Source organism: Myotis nattereri (genome assembly GCF_964212035.1).
Source record: "Myotis nattereri genome assembly, chromosome: 5".
NCBI classification, from domain to species: Eukaryota; Metazoa; Chordata; class Mammalia; order Chiroptera; family Vespertilionidae; genus Myotis; species Myotis nattereri.
The window spans coordinates 102311858-102327211 of NC_138080.1; the positions used below are offsets into that span (position 1 = coordinate 102311858).

At 49.0% G+C, this 15354-nt stretch overlaps 1 protein-coding gene across 3 annotated transcripts in view; it reads left to right on the plus strand.

The window, feature by feature from the left end:
- The window catches only part of TENM2 (teneurin transmembrane protein 2), a gene marked incomplete at its 5' end in the record, with an annotated part of 1189887 nt that overhangs the window by 1099487 nt on the left and 75046 nt on the right, over positions 1-15354 (plus strand). The gene's annotated exons all lie outside the window — the stretch shown is intronic.

Genomic DNA, 15354 nt, shown 5'->3' on the forward strand with positions numbered 1-15354 from the left:
TTCTGTCTGTCTCGTATGTTGTCTGTGTCTTCACACTAGACGTCAGTCTGGGAGTCTATTTCATCTTAGGTTTTCCATCTCACAGATAAGGAATCAGAGGGGTAAGAAGGTAACATGCAAAGTAGGCCTTTTAGCTAACCACTAGGATGGACTGCGTGTCCACATGAAAGCCAACTTCTCATTTCTCCTAAAGCGAAGAAAATTCGGGGCCTGTTTCTGAAGTAGGGTCAAACCAGTTCCGCATCGGTGGTGCTGCCAAGAGGCCTCAGAGAGCGTCCCCTAGATGATAAGACTTTCCCATTGAAAATCGCTTCCCAGTAAGTGTAGTTGGCCATGGAATTTGTTCATAAAAAACTAAAAAGTGTTTAAAGTTTATGAGTTTACCTAATGTGGCACCTTCAGTTTTTTTCTAATCAAGTCTTTAGTAGTTTAAATGGTTATTCAGTGTCTCTTAAGGGATTATATTATCCCCTGATTAGATAACAAATCAAATATTCATCATACAATTATGATTCAAATGCACAATCTATTAAAAAATGTTAATAATTTAAATCACTATGGACTTATTTTAGGGAATTAAAGGATCAACACACAGGCTTAGCTGGTGGCCAAGAGGTAACATTTATATCATTAAGGCGCTTTGCCTTGGCTGGAGAAACTGCCTAGGTTGTAACAAGTACTCTCTTAGTTTCTGGGACCAGCCCTGAAATTCCGGGCAGGTTTGCTCTCTAGGGCAGCAGTCGCCAACTGGTGACCCGCAGACCACTGGTGGTCCATGAGGTCCAAAAGGTTGGCGACCACTGCTCTAGGGGACATTGGCAATGACCGGAGATATTTTATGAGTCACTAAAGGGAGGTCAGGAGAAGGTACTACTGGAAGCTAGCAGGTGGAGGCCCAAGAGGCTGCTAAATATTTGATATGCAGGGGGCAGCCCCCATAACAAAGAATGACCCGCCCCAAAGGTCTACAAGGCCAAGGTCGAGAAAACTGGAGTAGACATTAACATCATCCAAGAACAAACGTGAGGGTCCGGATGATCCCAGAACAGGGAGTGTCCTCTGACTTCATGTCAAAGGACATGAGATCATGATGCATGGGGCACCTACAAGGGGCCAGGCCTGTGCTGCGACTCCACCCACATTGCTCAAATAAATCAGGACAAGAGCTCACAAAAGCCCTAAGAGCCTTCTTAGATCCTTTACATAGAAGCAGAAACCACGGTGCAGAGGTTTATCCAAGTCCCTCCACTAAAACACAGCCACACCCGGACTCAGAACCCAGGTCCAGTGCCCCCTGGTGGGCCCTTCCCAGCCCCTGAGTGTCGAGCCCGGAATCAGGCAAGGCAGACCAGAGTGCTCAGCACCCTTGGGCCCCTCAGAAACGCGAAGTCTGCAGCATTCTGAAAAGCAGCATTGGCCTGAGCTTTTTCCCCGGTTTTGGGGAATGCGTTTTTGCCACAAAGTGCTTACACACCGGAATGCCCGGGGCTGGCAGGAGCAGTCGCGCTTGAAATCGCCAGGCATTCTCCATGGCACAGCAAGAGCGGCTGCCCATGGCCCGTGCTTGTGTCTTTGACTTCCCATCTTCTCAGCCAAGAGTTCTGGGGGATTGGAGCGGGGCCAGCACTGTGTGGCCAAATGTGAATCCAAGAAAACCACAAGGTATCCCCCAAAGCTCTGTGCCCGTGCTTGCTCTCTCCCCACTCACAACCAAGGCTGAACCTTTCCAAGGGAATCCCCTCCCTTTTCCAACCCTGGAGCTATGCCGGTATCAGTCTGCCCAGCCCTTTTTCTGGAGCCCAGTGACCACCACACTCAGGGACACTACCTCTTCCATTGATGGGGTCACGAGGTCCAGGATGTCAGATGCAGAAAGGCCAAAAGATAGAGTCCCCAGCAGCTACCACGCCCGAAAGGGAAAGAGACTTCTTCCAATAACAGAACGGGACAGGTCTGGGCTGGAGGCCTGGCTTCCTGGTTCTAAATTCAGTCCACTTTTCTCCATGCCACGCTGCCCACAAAGGGACCAGTCACCTCCCTGGCATCACTGCTTTGATCTAAGGTCTGTCTCCAAACCAGCACCTAGATGAGGATGAGTTGGGATGCCTGTTCCCCTGAGAGTGACGCCTTCTTTAAGGTGGCATCCTAGGTGAGCCTTACTCTCCTCACCCCAAGCCAGCCACACTCCGAAATCATTTATTCATTCGGCAAGTACATGCCAGGCCTCTACTCTACGTGAATGAATGAGAGTCAAACAGGGCCCGCAAAGAACCCGCGGACTGTTGGTGGTAAAACCAGCCATGTTCGTAGAACCCGTGGAAGAAGTAAGGCCAAGGGGCTAGGGCAGGCCAGGCCAGGGGCATCCAGGCTCCCGGCAGGTCAGGCTGCAGTTTTGAAAGCTACAGAGGAGTTAGATGAGGACAGAGGGCAGGGTTCTGTGGACAAAGAAAAGGACAAAGGCACAGAGGCCAGACAGCAGTGGGTGTTTGGGGACCTCTGAGAAGTGGGGACCGCTAGGGCGTGTGGAATGTGCAGAGGGGTGCGGCAGGGGAGGCAGGTCTGGGCAGACAGGACTGGTGCGCCGTGCTGGGCAGGGTGCAGTGTACTCCAAGGATGTGCTTTGCCTTCCTCCATTAGCTTCCTGGGCTCTAACATGGCAACCACCCCTCCTCCCTCAGCCAGACAGCTGGCATCTCTGCTTGAGTTGTTCCTAAACACACATGCGCGCAGCAGGGAGAAAGAGTGGCCTTTCTTTGTGTCTCTTCCATGGCACGAGCGCATTCTCTCCCCGTGGGCAGAGGAGACAGCTCAGCAGTGCGGGAAAGAGGCTTTGGAGTCGGGTTCATGTCCCAGCTCCTCTACCAATTAGCAGGTCTCGCTCTCTCCGAGCCTCAGTTTCACCCTCTGTAAATGGGGCTAATAGTAGGATGCTGTGAGGTGGAGGTGATGCAAAACACGGTGGTTCCCCTAAGTGAGAATCACAGAGTGCTGGGCCTGCTCCTGGCATTTCTAACAAGTGCCCCGGGGGTGCCCACACTGGAGAACCACTGACTCGCGCGGTGCATGCCACGTTGAGGGAACGCGAGTGCCGGCAGTGATTGCTCCAAGCGTGGCAGCTCTAGGCCACCTGCTGGGGACAGACAGGCCAGAAGCTCCATGCCCTGAGGCAGCGGCAGCTAGATTGGCGTGTGGACCCTGGGGACATCACCGGGCTCACTGAAGTCTCAGCTACAGAGATGTGGCTGTGGAGGGGGCTCAGGGCTCCAACCTCCAGGGTCCACCCTCCTCTTTCAAGAGCTTCAGGAACAAAGAAGTTGTAGGCTGGGAGAGGGGGGTGGCAGCTGGGGCTGGGCTCTTGTCCTCAGTGGCATCACTGCTTCTCCCGTTTCCACTCAGGACAATGGTCGCCTTGGCCAGCAGCCGCTGCTATGCCCTTACCGCTGGGCTCCTCGGGCACTGGGGTTGGGCCGACTTGTGTAAATTCTGGCTCCGGTTCTTACAAAGAACCTAACATGTCCGGGCCTCTGTTCCCTCATCTGTAAACAGAACAGCAGCACCAGCCTCATAGGCCTGTTGTGAGGTTGGACTAGAACATTCATAGCAGGTGCCCTAATGCCACTTGATTTCAGTGGCAGCTCTAAGCATGAGTATCTCCCTCTATAATGCGATTCAGAAACTCTACAAACACACATTGCCCCCAATCAGCAGCTCATCATCTCAGATTAACATCATCTCATCAGGACATTCCAAAATGAGAAATCCATCTTTTGGTCTCTGTTCTAACCTATCGCCCTCCATCCCACACCCACCAGCCCTGGCATGGGTGGCTCGCTGACAGGTCCTGTCTGGTCCGCATGGGGCTACAGAAATCTCTGCATTAATTGCTGACCTTTAGCAGCAGAGGATTCCATTTAAACCACAAAGAAACGGAGGAGCCAGCCAGTGGCTTGTCCACGGTCAGCACCAATGCCCTAGTTTGGAAGCTCAGTCCTCCTCATTGTAAATGTCCTGCCCATTCTCCTCCCAGATCCGTTTTCTGAACGTAGTTGCATATCAGGTTTGCCAGCGAGTCCAAAGGGAAGTTCAGAGAGTCAGGACGGGAAAGGGGGATCACTCATAGAGCACCCAGCACAGGGAAGCAGATCCAGGGAGAATATTCCAGCCCCCAGGGACCCAGCCCCCTGAGTCTTGGCTCTCCGATGCACCACTCCAATGCCACCCCTTTCTGACTACCACCTGAGTGACCATCCCTGGGGTCTTCCACATGCTGCCCTGGTCTGTGCATTTTGCTGGGAAGATCTGTGGATGCTCCCTGTCTGGCCCCTCCTCCCTCTGTTCCTAACCCTTAAGGCCATGGTTCCTTAATGTCTTTCCATCTCCACCCAGAGTGTGCCACCAACCTCGCTGGGCCCTCCAGCTCCTATTTCACACAGAGCCGTCAGAAGAATCCTCCTAAAAGTCAGACCATGTCCCACCCCTGTTCACACCTTCCCAGGGCACCTCAACTCCCACAGGATGGCACCCAGGCTGCAACAGTGGCCACCTTTGCTGTGCATGAGAGGGTTCCTGCTTCCACTCTGATCTCATTTCTTCCCTCTATCCCTCTCCCTCCCATTGCCCAACATGCACCATGTTATTGTTCCTGTAACTCACACAATACACCCCCACCCCCCTGGGTGTTTGTACCTCTGTTACCTCTGCCCAGAATGCTCTTCCCCTAGATATTCCCATGACTTGTTTTCTTGTTTCGTTTAGGTTTCTACCCAAACATCACCTCTTCAGAAAGGCCATCCCTCCCTGCCACACCACCATCTAGAGCAGCAAATTCCCTCTCTCCTCCATCCCTCTCCAAACCTTTGCCCTGGTTTACTTTCTTTCAAAACACTATCACTCTGTCAAAGCCTTTTATACATTTCCTAGAGGCCTGATGCATGAAATTAGTGCAAGGGTAAGCCTTCCTTCCCCTAGCTGCCAGCAACAGCTTCCCTCTGGCTTCATCTGGAAGGTCGTCCAGAAGGACATCTGGTCTAATTAGAGTATTATGCTTTTATTATTATAGATTATTTAATTGTCTATTTTCTCTGTAAAGCTGCAGGCTCCCTCTCTGTCTTGGTCAACTCATTATTAGATGAATTGAACGAATGAAAGCTTTAATGAGAAGTATCTGGAATAGGGAACAGTTGTCTTTTATTCAATAGATTATTTTAGGATGAATAAATTTCATTTTAAAATTTAAAAATAAAAGCACACACCCATACAATGATATCCAAGTCTCTATATACTATTGACATTATTTGATTAATGCAAAGAAAGTCCAAATCTTAGCTACATTATTTCTTTTCAGTAAGACATGACCACATCCTCATTGTCAGCTTTGCTCACCATGTCTGTCCACTTCCTATGGGCCGATGGCGTAGGCCACAAGCACCAGGATCATCCTCGAAGACAAGAGGAAAGGCAGGGCCCACTGAGAATCACTCATGACCCCAGACCTCCCAAACTGTGGCCTGCTGGGCATGGCATAGAGCAGTGTGGGAGATCAGCAAGCCCAAGGCTGGTCCCCAGCACTCACTAGCAGCTGCCCAACCTTGCTGAGTCACTTGGCCTCTCTAGAACTTGGTTTCTCCATCTCTAAAGCCAGTCAACAGATGGTTACATAGGCTAGATCAGCCTTGGGCAAACTACGGCCCGCAAGCCAGATCCGGCCTGTTTGAAATGAATAAAACTAAAAAAAAAAAAAAAAAAGACTGTACCCTTTTATGTAATGATGTTTACTTTGAATTTATATTAGTTCACACAAACACTCCATCCATGCTTTTGTTCCAGCCCTCTGGTCCCGTTTAAGAATCCATTGTGGCCCTCAAGTCAAAAAGTTTGCCCACCCCTGGGCTAGATGCTTCTGCATAGGTTTATTCAATCTTTAGTAACAGCCCTGTGAAGCTGATATGATTATTTCCATTTTACTGATGAGGGAACTGAGGCTCAGAGAGGCACAGTAACTAGCCCAAGGCCACACAGCTACTGTGTTGCAGACCTCCAGATCCTGGGATCATCACTGGCAGTACAATCCTGGCTCCTGCCACCCACATGAGAAGATTAAATGAGCAAATCTGCAGGGAGTGCTCAGCACCATGACTGCAGCGTGGCAATGGCCACGTTTAGGAATTAGCACTTCTCATTTCCCTAATCCAGCCAGAGGCTGGTACGATCACTGAGTCTGATCTCTTCTCCCAGATGGCAGACTGGTATTTTTTTAATGAAGCAGGAGAGACAGCCTGCCTGTCCCCTGCTAATTCTCTCAGCTCTGGGGCCAGCCCCCTCTTCCCCAGGAGACAGGGTCTCTCCTCAGGCAGGACATACCTGTTCTGGCTTGTTGCTCCGAGGTGGTGACAGTCCCTTTTCGTTTTGAGGGGCCCAGCAGGTCACTGTCTGGCACCCCACCAGGCTGCCACCGCCTGCCGGGCCAGACTTCACTGGCCACGGCCTGCTTCTGTCTGACCTGTCAACCGGCTCTTCGAGATGGAGGTTGATGGGGGTAGGGGGAGGGGGGGCGGAGACCAGGGCTGAGAGAGGCCGGACACTGCAAGCGGAGGGCGAGTGTTTGGGGAAATCGGTGGCTGAGATCAGAGGCCCCTGCTCTCTGTTGTCACTGGGTTTCGTAACAGAAAAGGGGGAGACAGCAGCAGCCACAACAGAAATCCCCCAGGTACAAAGCTCATGGCCCTGGGCTAACGAGGGTGAGGCTGAGTCAGAGAGGCCTGTCAGGGAATGCCCACGGTGGCAACCAGATCAAGTGAGATCATTTATTCCTGGAGGCTCTGTCTGCGCTGAGGAAAGATGGGCGAGAGGGGCGGGGGGGGGGATGTAAGGGGGGTGAAGAAGATGAGAGACGCAGAGAAAGAGAACAACAACCTGAAAACGAGGCTGTTTTCTGAGTCTCAGCGCTTCTCCCTCAGTGCGCTCCAACACTGACAAGGTACCTTTCTATGACTGTGATTGTAACTGAGGGTTCAGAGTATAGGCTTCAGAGGTAGACAGCCCTGGGAGGAACCGCTCCTCCATCATTTACTGGCTGTGTGATTGCAGGGAGGCCCTTAACCTCTCTGAGCCTCCATTTCTTCATCTGCAAAATGGAAACCAGGGGACCCACCTCAAAGGGTTCTTATGCGCACTGCTGGGTGATGGCTGGGTAAGGACACAGGCGCAGGCTGCTGGCGGGGGACGGGGGCAGCCCTGGAGGGACCCACCGGAGTCAGAAGTGTAAGCCGGGTGAAGTTAGGAGCTGGGGCAGAGGGCCGGCTAAAACATCCTGCTTCCCAATTTCCCAAAGAAGAAATCGCCCTTGGACGTGTGTTTAAGTCGTTCCTCTCCTGATTGGCATAGCCCTGCCTTAGATAGAAGCGCTTGGCTCAGGCACACAGCATGTCGGGGTGTCGGGCCCGATGGCTGCTGTGTGTTGGCCATGCGGGGTGTTTAACAGCCACAGACCTTCCACGCAGCTTCATGTGGGATTTGGCTTCAAGGAGCAAGACCCAGCCCACCATGGAGAAGTCGTGTGGTCTTAGGCGAGTTGTTTCATCTCTCGCTACACATCCTGTTTCTCATCTGTAACCGAAGGTGCTAATGATGCCGGGATTCTGCCGGGGATTTAATGAGGAGACGCATGTAAAGCGCTCAGCATGGTGCCTGGCACCTAGGAAGCTTTCACAAGTGCCAACCGTTAGCTCTCATTAGACGTGGCTGCCACTGATGCTTCATCGTCCCACTGACCCCAGGATGCTGTCCCCTCAAACAGGGTCCCTCTGCTGAAGGGCGCTGGCTTCGGGAAGCACTGGGAGCCCACGGACAAGGTCTCGGAGCTGAGGTGCTAGTGGTGTGGTTTATGCTGGGCCCGGTCACCCACAAGCCAGCATTTTATGGAAAGGTCACTCAAGCCCGGGGCTGCTACTTGTGATTATAGAGAAGATAAAGGTTTAGCTGGTCCTTTCAGAGATAGAGTCCCCAAATCTAGAGCCCTATGTTCTCATGAAGTACTTCCCAACCCGTATGGCACTGGACTATGGATGCTCTGAGCCAAAAGGGGTCCGTGATCAGGAAGTGCTGCATCCCGACATTAGATTCATAATGCATACGCACACATCAAGGCTCTGAGAAGGTCTGCTGTAAGGAAACCAGCTTAGCTTGGTCTCACCAACATCTTACAAATTGTATTTGACCACAGGTCTTCCTAGCTTTCAGGGAAACCCTGTTAGAGACATTGTTTGGGGAGCCGCTGTCGCCCTCAGGGCAGAGGTACCACTCTGGATATTTGAAGGGTGTTTTAAAGAATTCAGAGCAGAAGGTCTTGAGCTTTAGTGAGCAAAAGAATCATCATGGCATCTTCTTGAAAATGCAGATCCCCAGTTTCCACTCTGAGGAATTCAGTAGGCAGGGTGACAGCAGGAATCAGCATTTTAACACCCCTATGTCAGGAAGCATGCCTTGACCAGCAGCAGGTTAATGCCTGGCTTCTAGAAATACGGTGCTCAGAACAGCAGTGTCGGCATCACCTGGGAGCTTGTGAGAAACACAGGCTCTGACCACAGAATTACAATCTATAAATTTTAATAAGTTCCCCAGTCTTCAGTTGCTAGTTAGAATTTGAAAAGCATTGGTTTAAAAGGTTTCTGTTGACGGTGTTTGTTTTTGTTTTGTTTTGTTGTTCACTTACTTGGCATTTTGACGGGGGGAAAAAAACATTCAAAAACAAAACTGGACACACTCTGTGAGCTCATTGTCACCAGATTTCTACCATTCCATCCCCCCAACCCCATGCATGCATGTGGGGTCGACCAGATGCCCCAGTAGCTTCACGATAAAGCCAGAGTCATATTAGAGGTCTCACCTGGATCATACCCCTGCCATGGGTGACAGTGCCTGGGTTTGCCTAAGCAGCCTTTCCTTTCTTTCCCACATCCATCCTGAAAAGTAGGAAGTCCAGCAAAGCACCTCTCAGCGGGGCCTCCATTTTGCCAGATCTCTGGGGGGACATGATTGATCTTCCACTTCTAAGTCATCAGAAAAGCCAGAAGATGCTTTGGGGCAAGGAACTCTGGCCTTGGATTCAGAGACTGACAAAAAGAGTTGGCAAAAAGCAAGAGGAACACTTCCAACAGGCCATCCAGAGGGAGCACAAATACAATTTTACTTCTTGCAATATTTAAGAATGGCAGTTGCTCCGTGGGCAGAGGTGGGGGGACGCCTGCGGAACAACGGTCCATCAGGCAGCCTGAGTATTAATGGCAGGTGAAACCTTCCAAATGAGCACCCTGTCAGCCAATCTATTGCTTTAAAAGGTTGGCAATGCGGGAGACCTAACAGAGGCAATGAAGAACTAATCTCATGTTGCCAAGTTAAATCAAGTCAGCCTTGCCCATTTCTTTCACTTCTTAGTTACATCAAGCCAGAATACTTTCAATTATCCCTCACTTCCAACTTGTCAGGAAGCATTGGGTAAAATGCAAATGGAACAGTGCCCTTCCCTGGTGGCGAGCAGGAAGTATCATTAAGAGTAGCCTCCATTTATTGTGCTTTTCCTCTGTATCAGTGCGGTACCTTCATCACCTCATGTCACGTGCACCGTCTTTAGCATCCCTGTGATCTTTGGTGAAGTAGGTGCAGTTAAGTCCATTCTGTAGCTGGGAAAACAACAGCCATCACAGAAAGTCACTTGGCATGGTTGCGTAGCTACCGTGATAGAATGATAGAACAGGTTCTAAAACCAGACCATTCTGACTCATATTCTTTTTGCTATTTGTCTAACTGGGCAAGAGCCCAGCATTACCCTGGGCAAGTGTGCCTGAGCTTTGCAGTGCCCTCCTTGAAATTTTCTAAGTGTTTTTCCAATGCCAGGGACTGGCCAGGGTCAGCGGTGCTGTCTGGGAGGAGCACCCCAACCCAGAGTAGGACCCCCGTTTGCCATAGTCCCCTTTCAGGGTATTCTCTGACCCTCTACCATCCCTCACTCCCAACCCCATATATGTAGGGTTGACCAGATGCCCAGGCCCAATGCCCAACCTCAATTTCAGAAGGCAGATTGACTAGTAGATTGCTCCTGCTGGCTGGAAGAGTATTTCTTTTGCAAGATCATGTGAGATCAGACTGTCAAAATGATACTGATATGCTGATTTGGGCAAATCAAATTGTTTATAAAGAGAAATGCCTGGCAAAAGACTATCTGTCATGGGCCCCACACACATTAGGCATGGTCTCTCAAAAGCTCACCTTAACACAAAATAACTCCCAAGGCAGAACAAATCCCACAGTTGCCATATTTCTTTTCACCCAAAAGCCCCTTCATGTCTCTGGCTAAAATTCAGGAGCCTTTGGCCTTTGCCAGGCCAGAGCAAAGAGGGCCCTCCAGCCACCAGCACTCCTCCTTCATTCCCATCACAAAGAGCAAACAGTATAGTTTTCTTCCTTCTTGCTTCAACTTTTTGCCTCCTTCCTTCTCTCCAATGCTTCATTGATTGTCCAACTCTCCTATCATTAACTGATCTCAAACACAGGCCTAGGATGTACTGGGTGCATCACCTGGACTCCTTGTATTTTTCTTGGGGACAAGAGAACTTAGCAAGTACCTCACTCTGTGTGCTAAACAAACTTAAATGGTGCCCAAAAAAGACTCAAAAAGAAGGAAAGACATAGAAATGATTCAGAGGCACTTAGTAGGTTGCTAGGTACTCACAACTGTTCTACGTGGATTATTTTAGTTAATCCTCCCAGGGCTCCTGTGAGGGATCACCATCATCATCACCACCATCACCATCATCACCACCTCACCATCATCATCACCACCATCATCATCATTACCACCGTCACCATCATCATCACCGTCACCATCATCACCGCCACCACCATCATCATGACCACTTTGAAAATGAAGAAGACAGAACACAGAGAATTTGATATCTTGCCTAAAGTCAGTCTATGGGCAAATACATAAAGTGCATAATCTTCAATACACACCTTGATGAATTTTTATATATATACATTCACCTATGTAGTCAGGTGAATAAGATAAAGATCAAGAGTATTCCTACCACCCATAAAGTTCCCCTATATTTTTTCCCATCCAATACCTCCCCATAAAGGTGCTATAATTGCTAACTTTCTACCACTATTGATTAATTTTGCCTAGCCTTGAATATGCTATAAATAAAGCAGAATGTACTCTTTAAAGCCCACACTTTAACCAATCCACTCTATGGCCTCCTGGTCCAATGAGTAGAGAAGGTGGATTTGATGGTTGGTGGTGCCTCTCATGAAACCGTGATCTGGAAATAGCAAGGCTCAATTTTTCAGTCTGAACTGCTGACCAGCCTGGGCCTGTGTGCAGACCCTCGCAGAGCTATCTATGGCATCTGAAGCGAATTGTTCGCATCAATTGGTGCCACCCTGTAACAAAATGAAACTGAGAAAAGTAAATTTGGATGTTTCCCTGAAGCCTTTAATACCCAAGAAAGCCAGAGAGTTCACACAGGTTGAAGAGGGAGTCATTTGCATACCACACTAAAGGGAACAAAAGGCAGGGAAAAGTGAACAAAATCCAATGGTAAGCCACCGAAGCTTCCAGGTAGATAGTGTGGTCCCTGCAGCCCGCATTGCAGGAAGTGAATTCCCAGGCGTCCTGTTTCTCATGTTGATTCCTTTTCAAATGCTCATTTCAACCAACCAAATTCTTCCCAGCTGTAGGAGTAGACAGGCCTTCAGAAGTGATCAAGTCTCATGGCCACCCACACAAACACTTGATGGGCATCCACTGTCCTGTCTTCTGACTCTTTTTTGGAAGGAAGCATCTCCTCCTCCTGATAAAAAAGACCAAACGTGATGATCTCATTGGTTGCCTTTTCCGACTTCTTATCCAAAGCTGCTTCTTAGCCACTTGGATAACTTACCCAGCTTCTTTGACACAGTTTTCAACTCTGTAGGTTGGGTGGTATTGTGATAAAGGGGGTAATACACTTATTGAGTCCTCACAAAACACGCAGTGTTCCATGTACTATGCACATAATAACCGCTTTAATCCTCCCAACAGCACTTGATCACCTCTCCTTCTTCTTCTTCATGTTGTACATGAGGAAACTGAGGCACGGTTTCCAAGTTCAGATCGGTAGTAGCTGATCTGGGATTCAAACCCAGATGCCCACAGTCTGCAGTTTATGGGTTACAGTATTCTGCTTTATAAGGTTGCCAGGAGGATTTAAATCAATGATATAAATCCAGTTCAAGCTATAGCACTGATTGTTACCGTCAGTCATTATTAACTGATCACTACCTGGAAACAGCATTCTGGCCAAGATCCAACCTACCAAGCACATACCAGTAAATGACTCTAATAATGGGAAATTAATTTATTTTCATGTCCAGTTTTTATAAACTGGAAAGTTGAAAACTTCAGGAAGTTTCTGGTTATAGTATTACCTACTATGAACAGATACTATGTGCCAGACTGATATTATATATACATATAAATTCGTTCATTCCCCATCACATCACCCTATGATACATGCACTATGAAACTCAGGTTGTTTGTTGTTGTTGTTCTTTGTTTTTTGGGTGTGTTTTTTACTCGTTTGTTGTTGTTATCATTTTTGTTTGTTTTCTTTTGCTGTTGTGTTGTTTATAACTGTTTTAAAGGTAGAGAAGTCAAGGTTCAGCAAGTTGATCCTCTTTCTAAGCTCACACACCCAAGGGGACTAGAGACAAGCTTCAAACCCAAATCCCTCTGATGCTGTGCAGATTTCTTTTTTTTTTTTCTTTTTTTGGCTTTTTACATTGGTAATTCTAACTGAGAGGGTTCAATTTAGCACGAATCTAATTTCTGCTTCCTATGCCTAAACACTCATGGAGGAGTCTGGTTTTCTTTAGCAAAAGCAATAAAAAGAATGCCCTCTCTACTGTTCCCAGAAAGTGTCTCCATGCCCATATTTCTCTGAAACGGCCATTACAATTAGTGTACACTGTCTGCGTGGGGCACGCAGCCAGAGCTGTGATTTCTGTGTGTTCTCACAGAAAGCACCTAGATAATTCTCCATGGCCGCATCACACAGAGTGAAGTCAGTGAGTCACACAGACCCAGGACTCTGCTGTGGGCTGGCCAGGAGAGCCTGGGTCCCTTTCCCAGGACTGCTGAGTCAGAACCAGGCCCTTTGGGAGGACTCCGCAAGCCTCTGTCACCACCCTCACCATGGGGGAAGCCAACCAGACATGCACATGAGTCGGTAGAATAAAGAAAGAAAGAAATCGTCCGATGTCATAGGAGGGCTGTGCCACTCTCAGGCGCCTGTTGAATGGAGACGTTGGCAGCTCTCGGGCCCTGAACTGGCAATTCAGAACACTCTGATTGCCCGCGTGATTGTTTGCAAGATAACTGCGCGATTGTCAGTGACAGGGTAATTTACTGAAGATTGCCGTGTCAGACGCCACGCGAGGGGCTTGCTGGCATAAAGACGCGATTCTCATGACTGACAGGCCACCAGGAGATTGGAGTGCCAATTTAAAGTTCACGGTGTCGTCTGAAAGTGTTCAGCGGCGGCAGCCCGTAATCACGCAACATGATGAGGTCATTTCGGGCGTCACGTGTGCTCACGCCTAATAACGGATAGAACCCCAAACTCACCACCTCTGAAACAGATGGATGTAAATACATAGGAGGAAATCAGTTATATGGGGGGAGTGGTTCTCTCTCTCTCCTCCCGCCCCCCCCCCCCCTTTAGCATTTGCCATTTGCTCTTGCTAATGTGTTTGTAGGACATCTCCTGCCAGACAGGCCCTTGAATAAAAAGCCCAGAACACAAACCAACAGAATAGTGGGGAGACTTGGGGGCCACACTTCTGAAGAGCTCACAAGTCCAGAGCCACTGGCAGACAAGAGGGGGCTTGGGGAGGAACACATTCAAGGCTTAATAGGAAAACTGTCTAAAACTATTAGCTGAGCTGCTGAGGGTCTCCGGCTGGTGGTACGGAGTGGGTGTGTAAATGGGTTGGGGGCGGGAGGGGGCACGTTCCCTGCTTCCGGAGGAAAAGGCCACCAGAGATGGATGGAACTTCTAATGCGAAGCGACCGGCGGCCTTAAAGACATCTGTAGTGCTTAGGAACAGTGGGTTTCTTCTCACCTGAGATGTTTGTGCAGCTGCGGAATGAAGCGCTGCCAACATAGCTCAGCGGGACATTGTTTAATCCAAAGGAGGCATTGTGTGGTAGATTCCCTCTTTCTAGGGAAGGTGGTCCACGGAGGGTGATGTGAAAGGATGGTTTCTTTTCTTTCCCTTATTCTGCCAAGGGCCCTGGGATCCACTGGCCAGGAGGTCTGAAACAGTGGCTCAGCTCCATCCCACGGCTGCTGGTAAAACCCTGCTGAACGTGGCGTGGGTGTGAGATTTTGGGTTCAGCCGGCACATCGGGCTGAGGTGTTCGGAGCCTCAACTTCGAGAGTCCCTGAATGTAAAGCTTTGTGTGCCTTCTCACCCTCCTGTGCCTGCATTTCTAGGAAATTGTGTAAATCTCACTTGTGTTCTGAGACGCACGAGCCACATTTGCCTGTGTGGAAAATGAGAGGCTAGCTTTAGTCATCGAAAGCGGAGTAAAGCATGCAACCTCCTAATTTGTTTGCTAAAAAGAAGGTAGTGCGTTAAAATAATCGTACATTAATTGCTAAATTACAGTGGAACTTTGGTGGAATTACATATTTCAATTTTGTTAGGGGGCCCAAACGAGAAGGGTAAAACCAAAGGAATTGCACTGTAGTGAATGTAACGCACACAGCCAGGCCTCCGATTCAGCATCCCAGCACAAATGTTTGTCAGTCACAGCCCAGGCTTTGCGTGCGTGTTCCTATGATGCTAATTATGGCCTGAATATGCCTTGGTATCAAATCCAGGAGGGGCAAGCAAGATATTCTCCAAGCCCCTCCACTGTGTTCCATCAATCCCCAGAAAAGTGAGTAAGGGAAGGCCAGCTAATCCGCTCTAATAGGGAATTCCAAGGAGCACACACTGTCCTAAACATCCCCACCCTCTGTGTTAATGAACAAGTGAGGAATGCGAAACAGTCATATAGTCATTCAACAAACGCTTGTTGAGCGCCCAATTCTGTGGCTAAATGAGGCATGAATATAGAAATGAGTAAGACACTGTTCTTGCCTTCAAAGAGCTCAGTTTTCAGGCAGGAAGACAGGCATACAGAGATCATTAAATCTTGTACAAGAAAGTTGGCATTAACAACTGTTTCTAAAATTGATTGTGCATTAGAATCATGAGAGAATCGTGTTTAAAATGCAGCTTCCGGGACCTGTGCCTGGAGGCTGAGGCAGG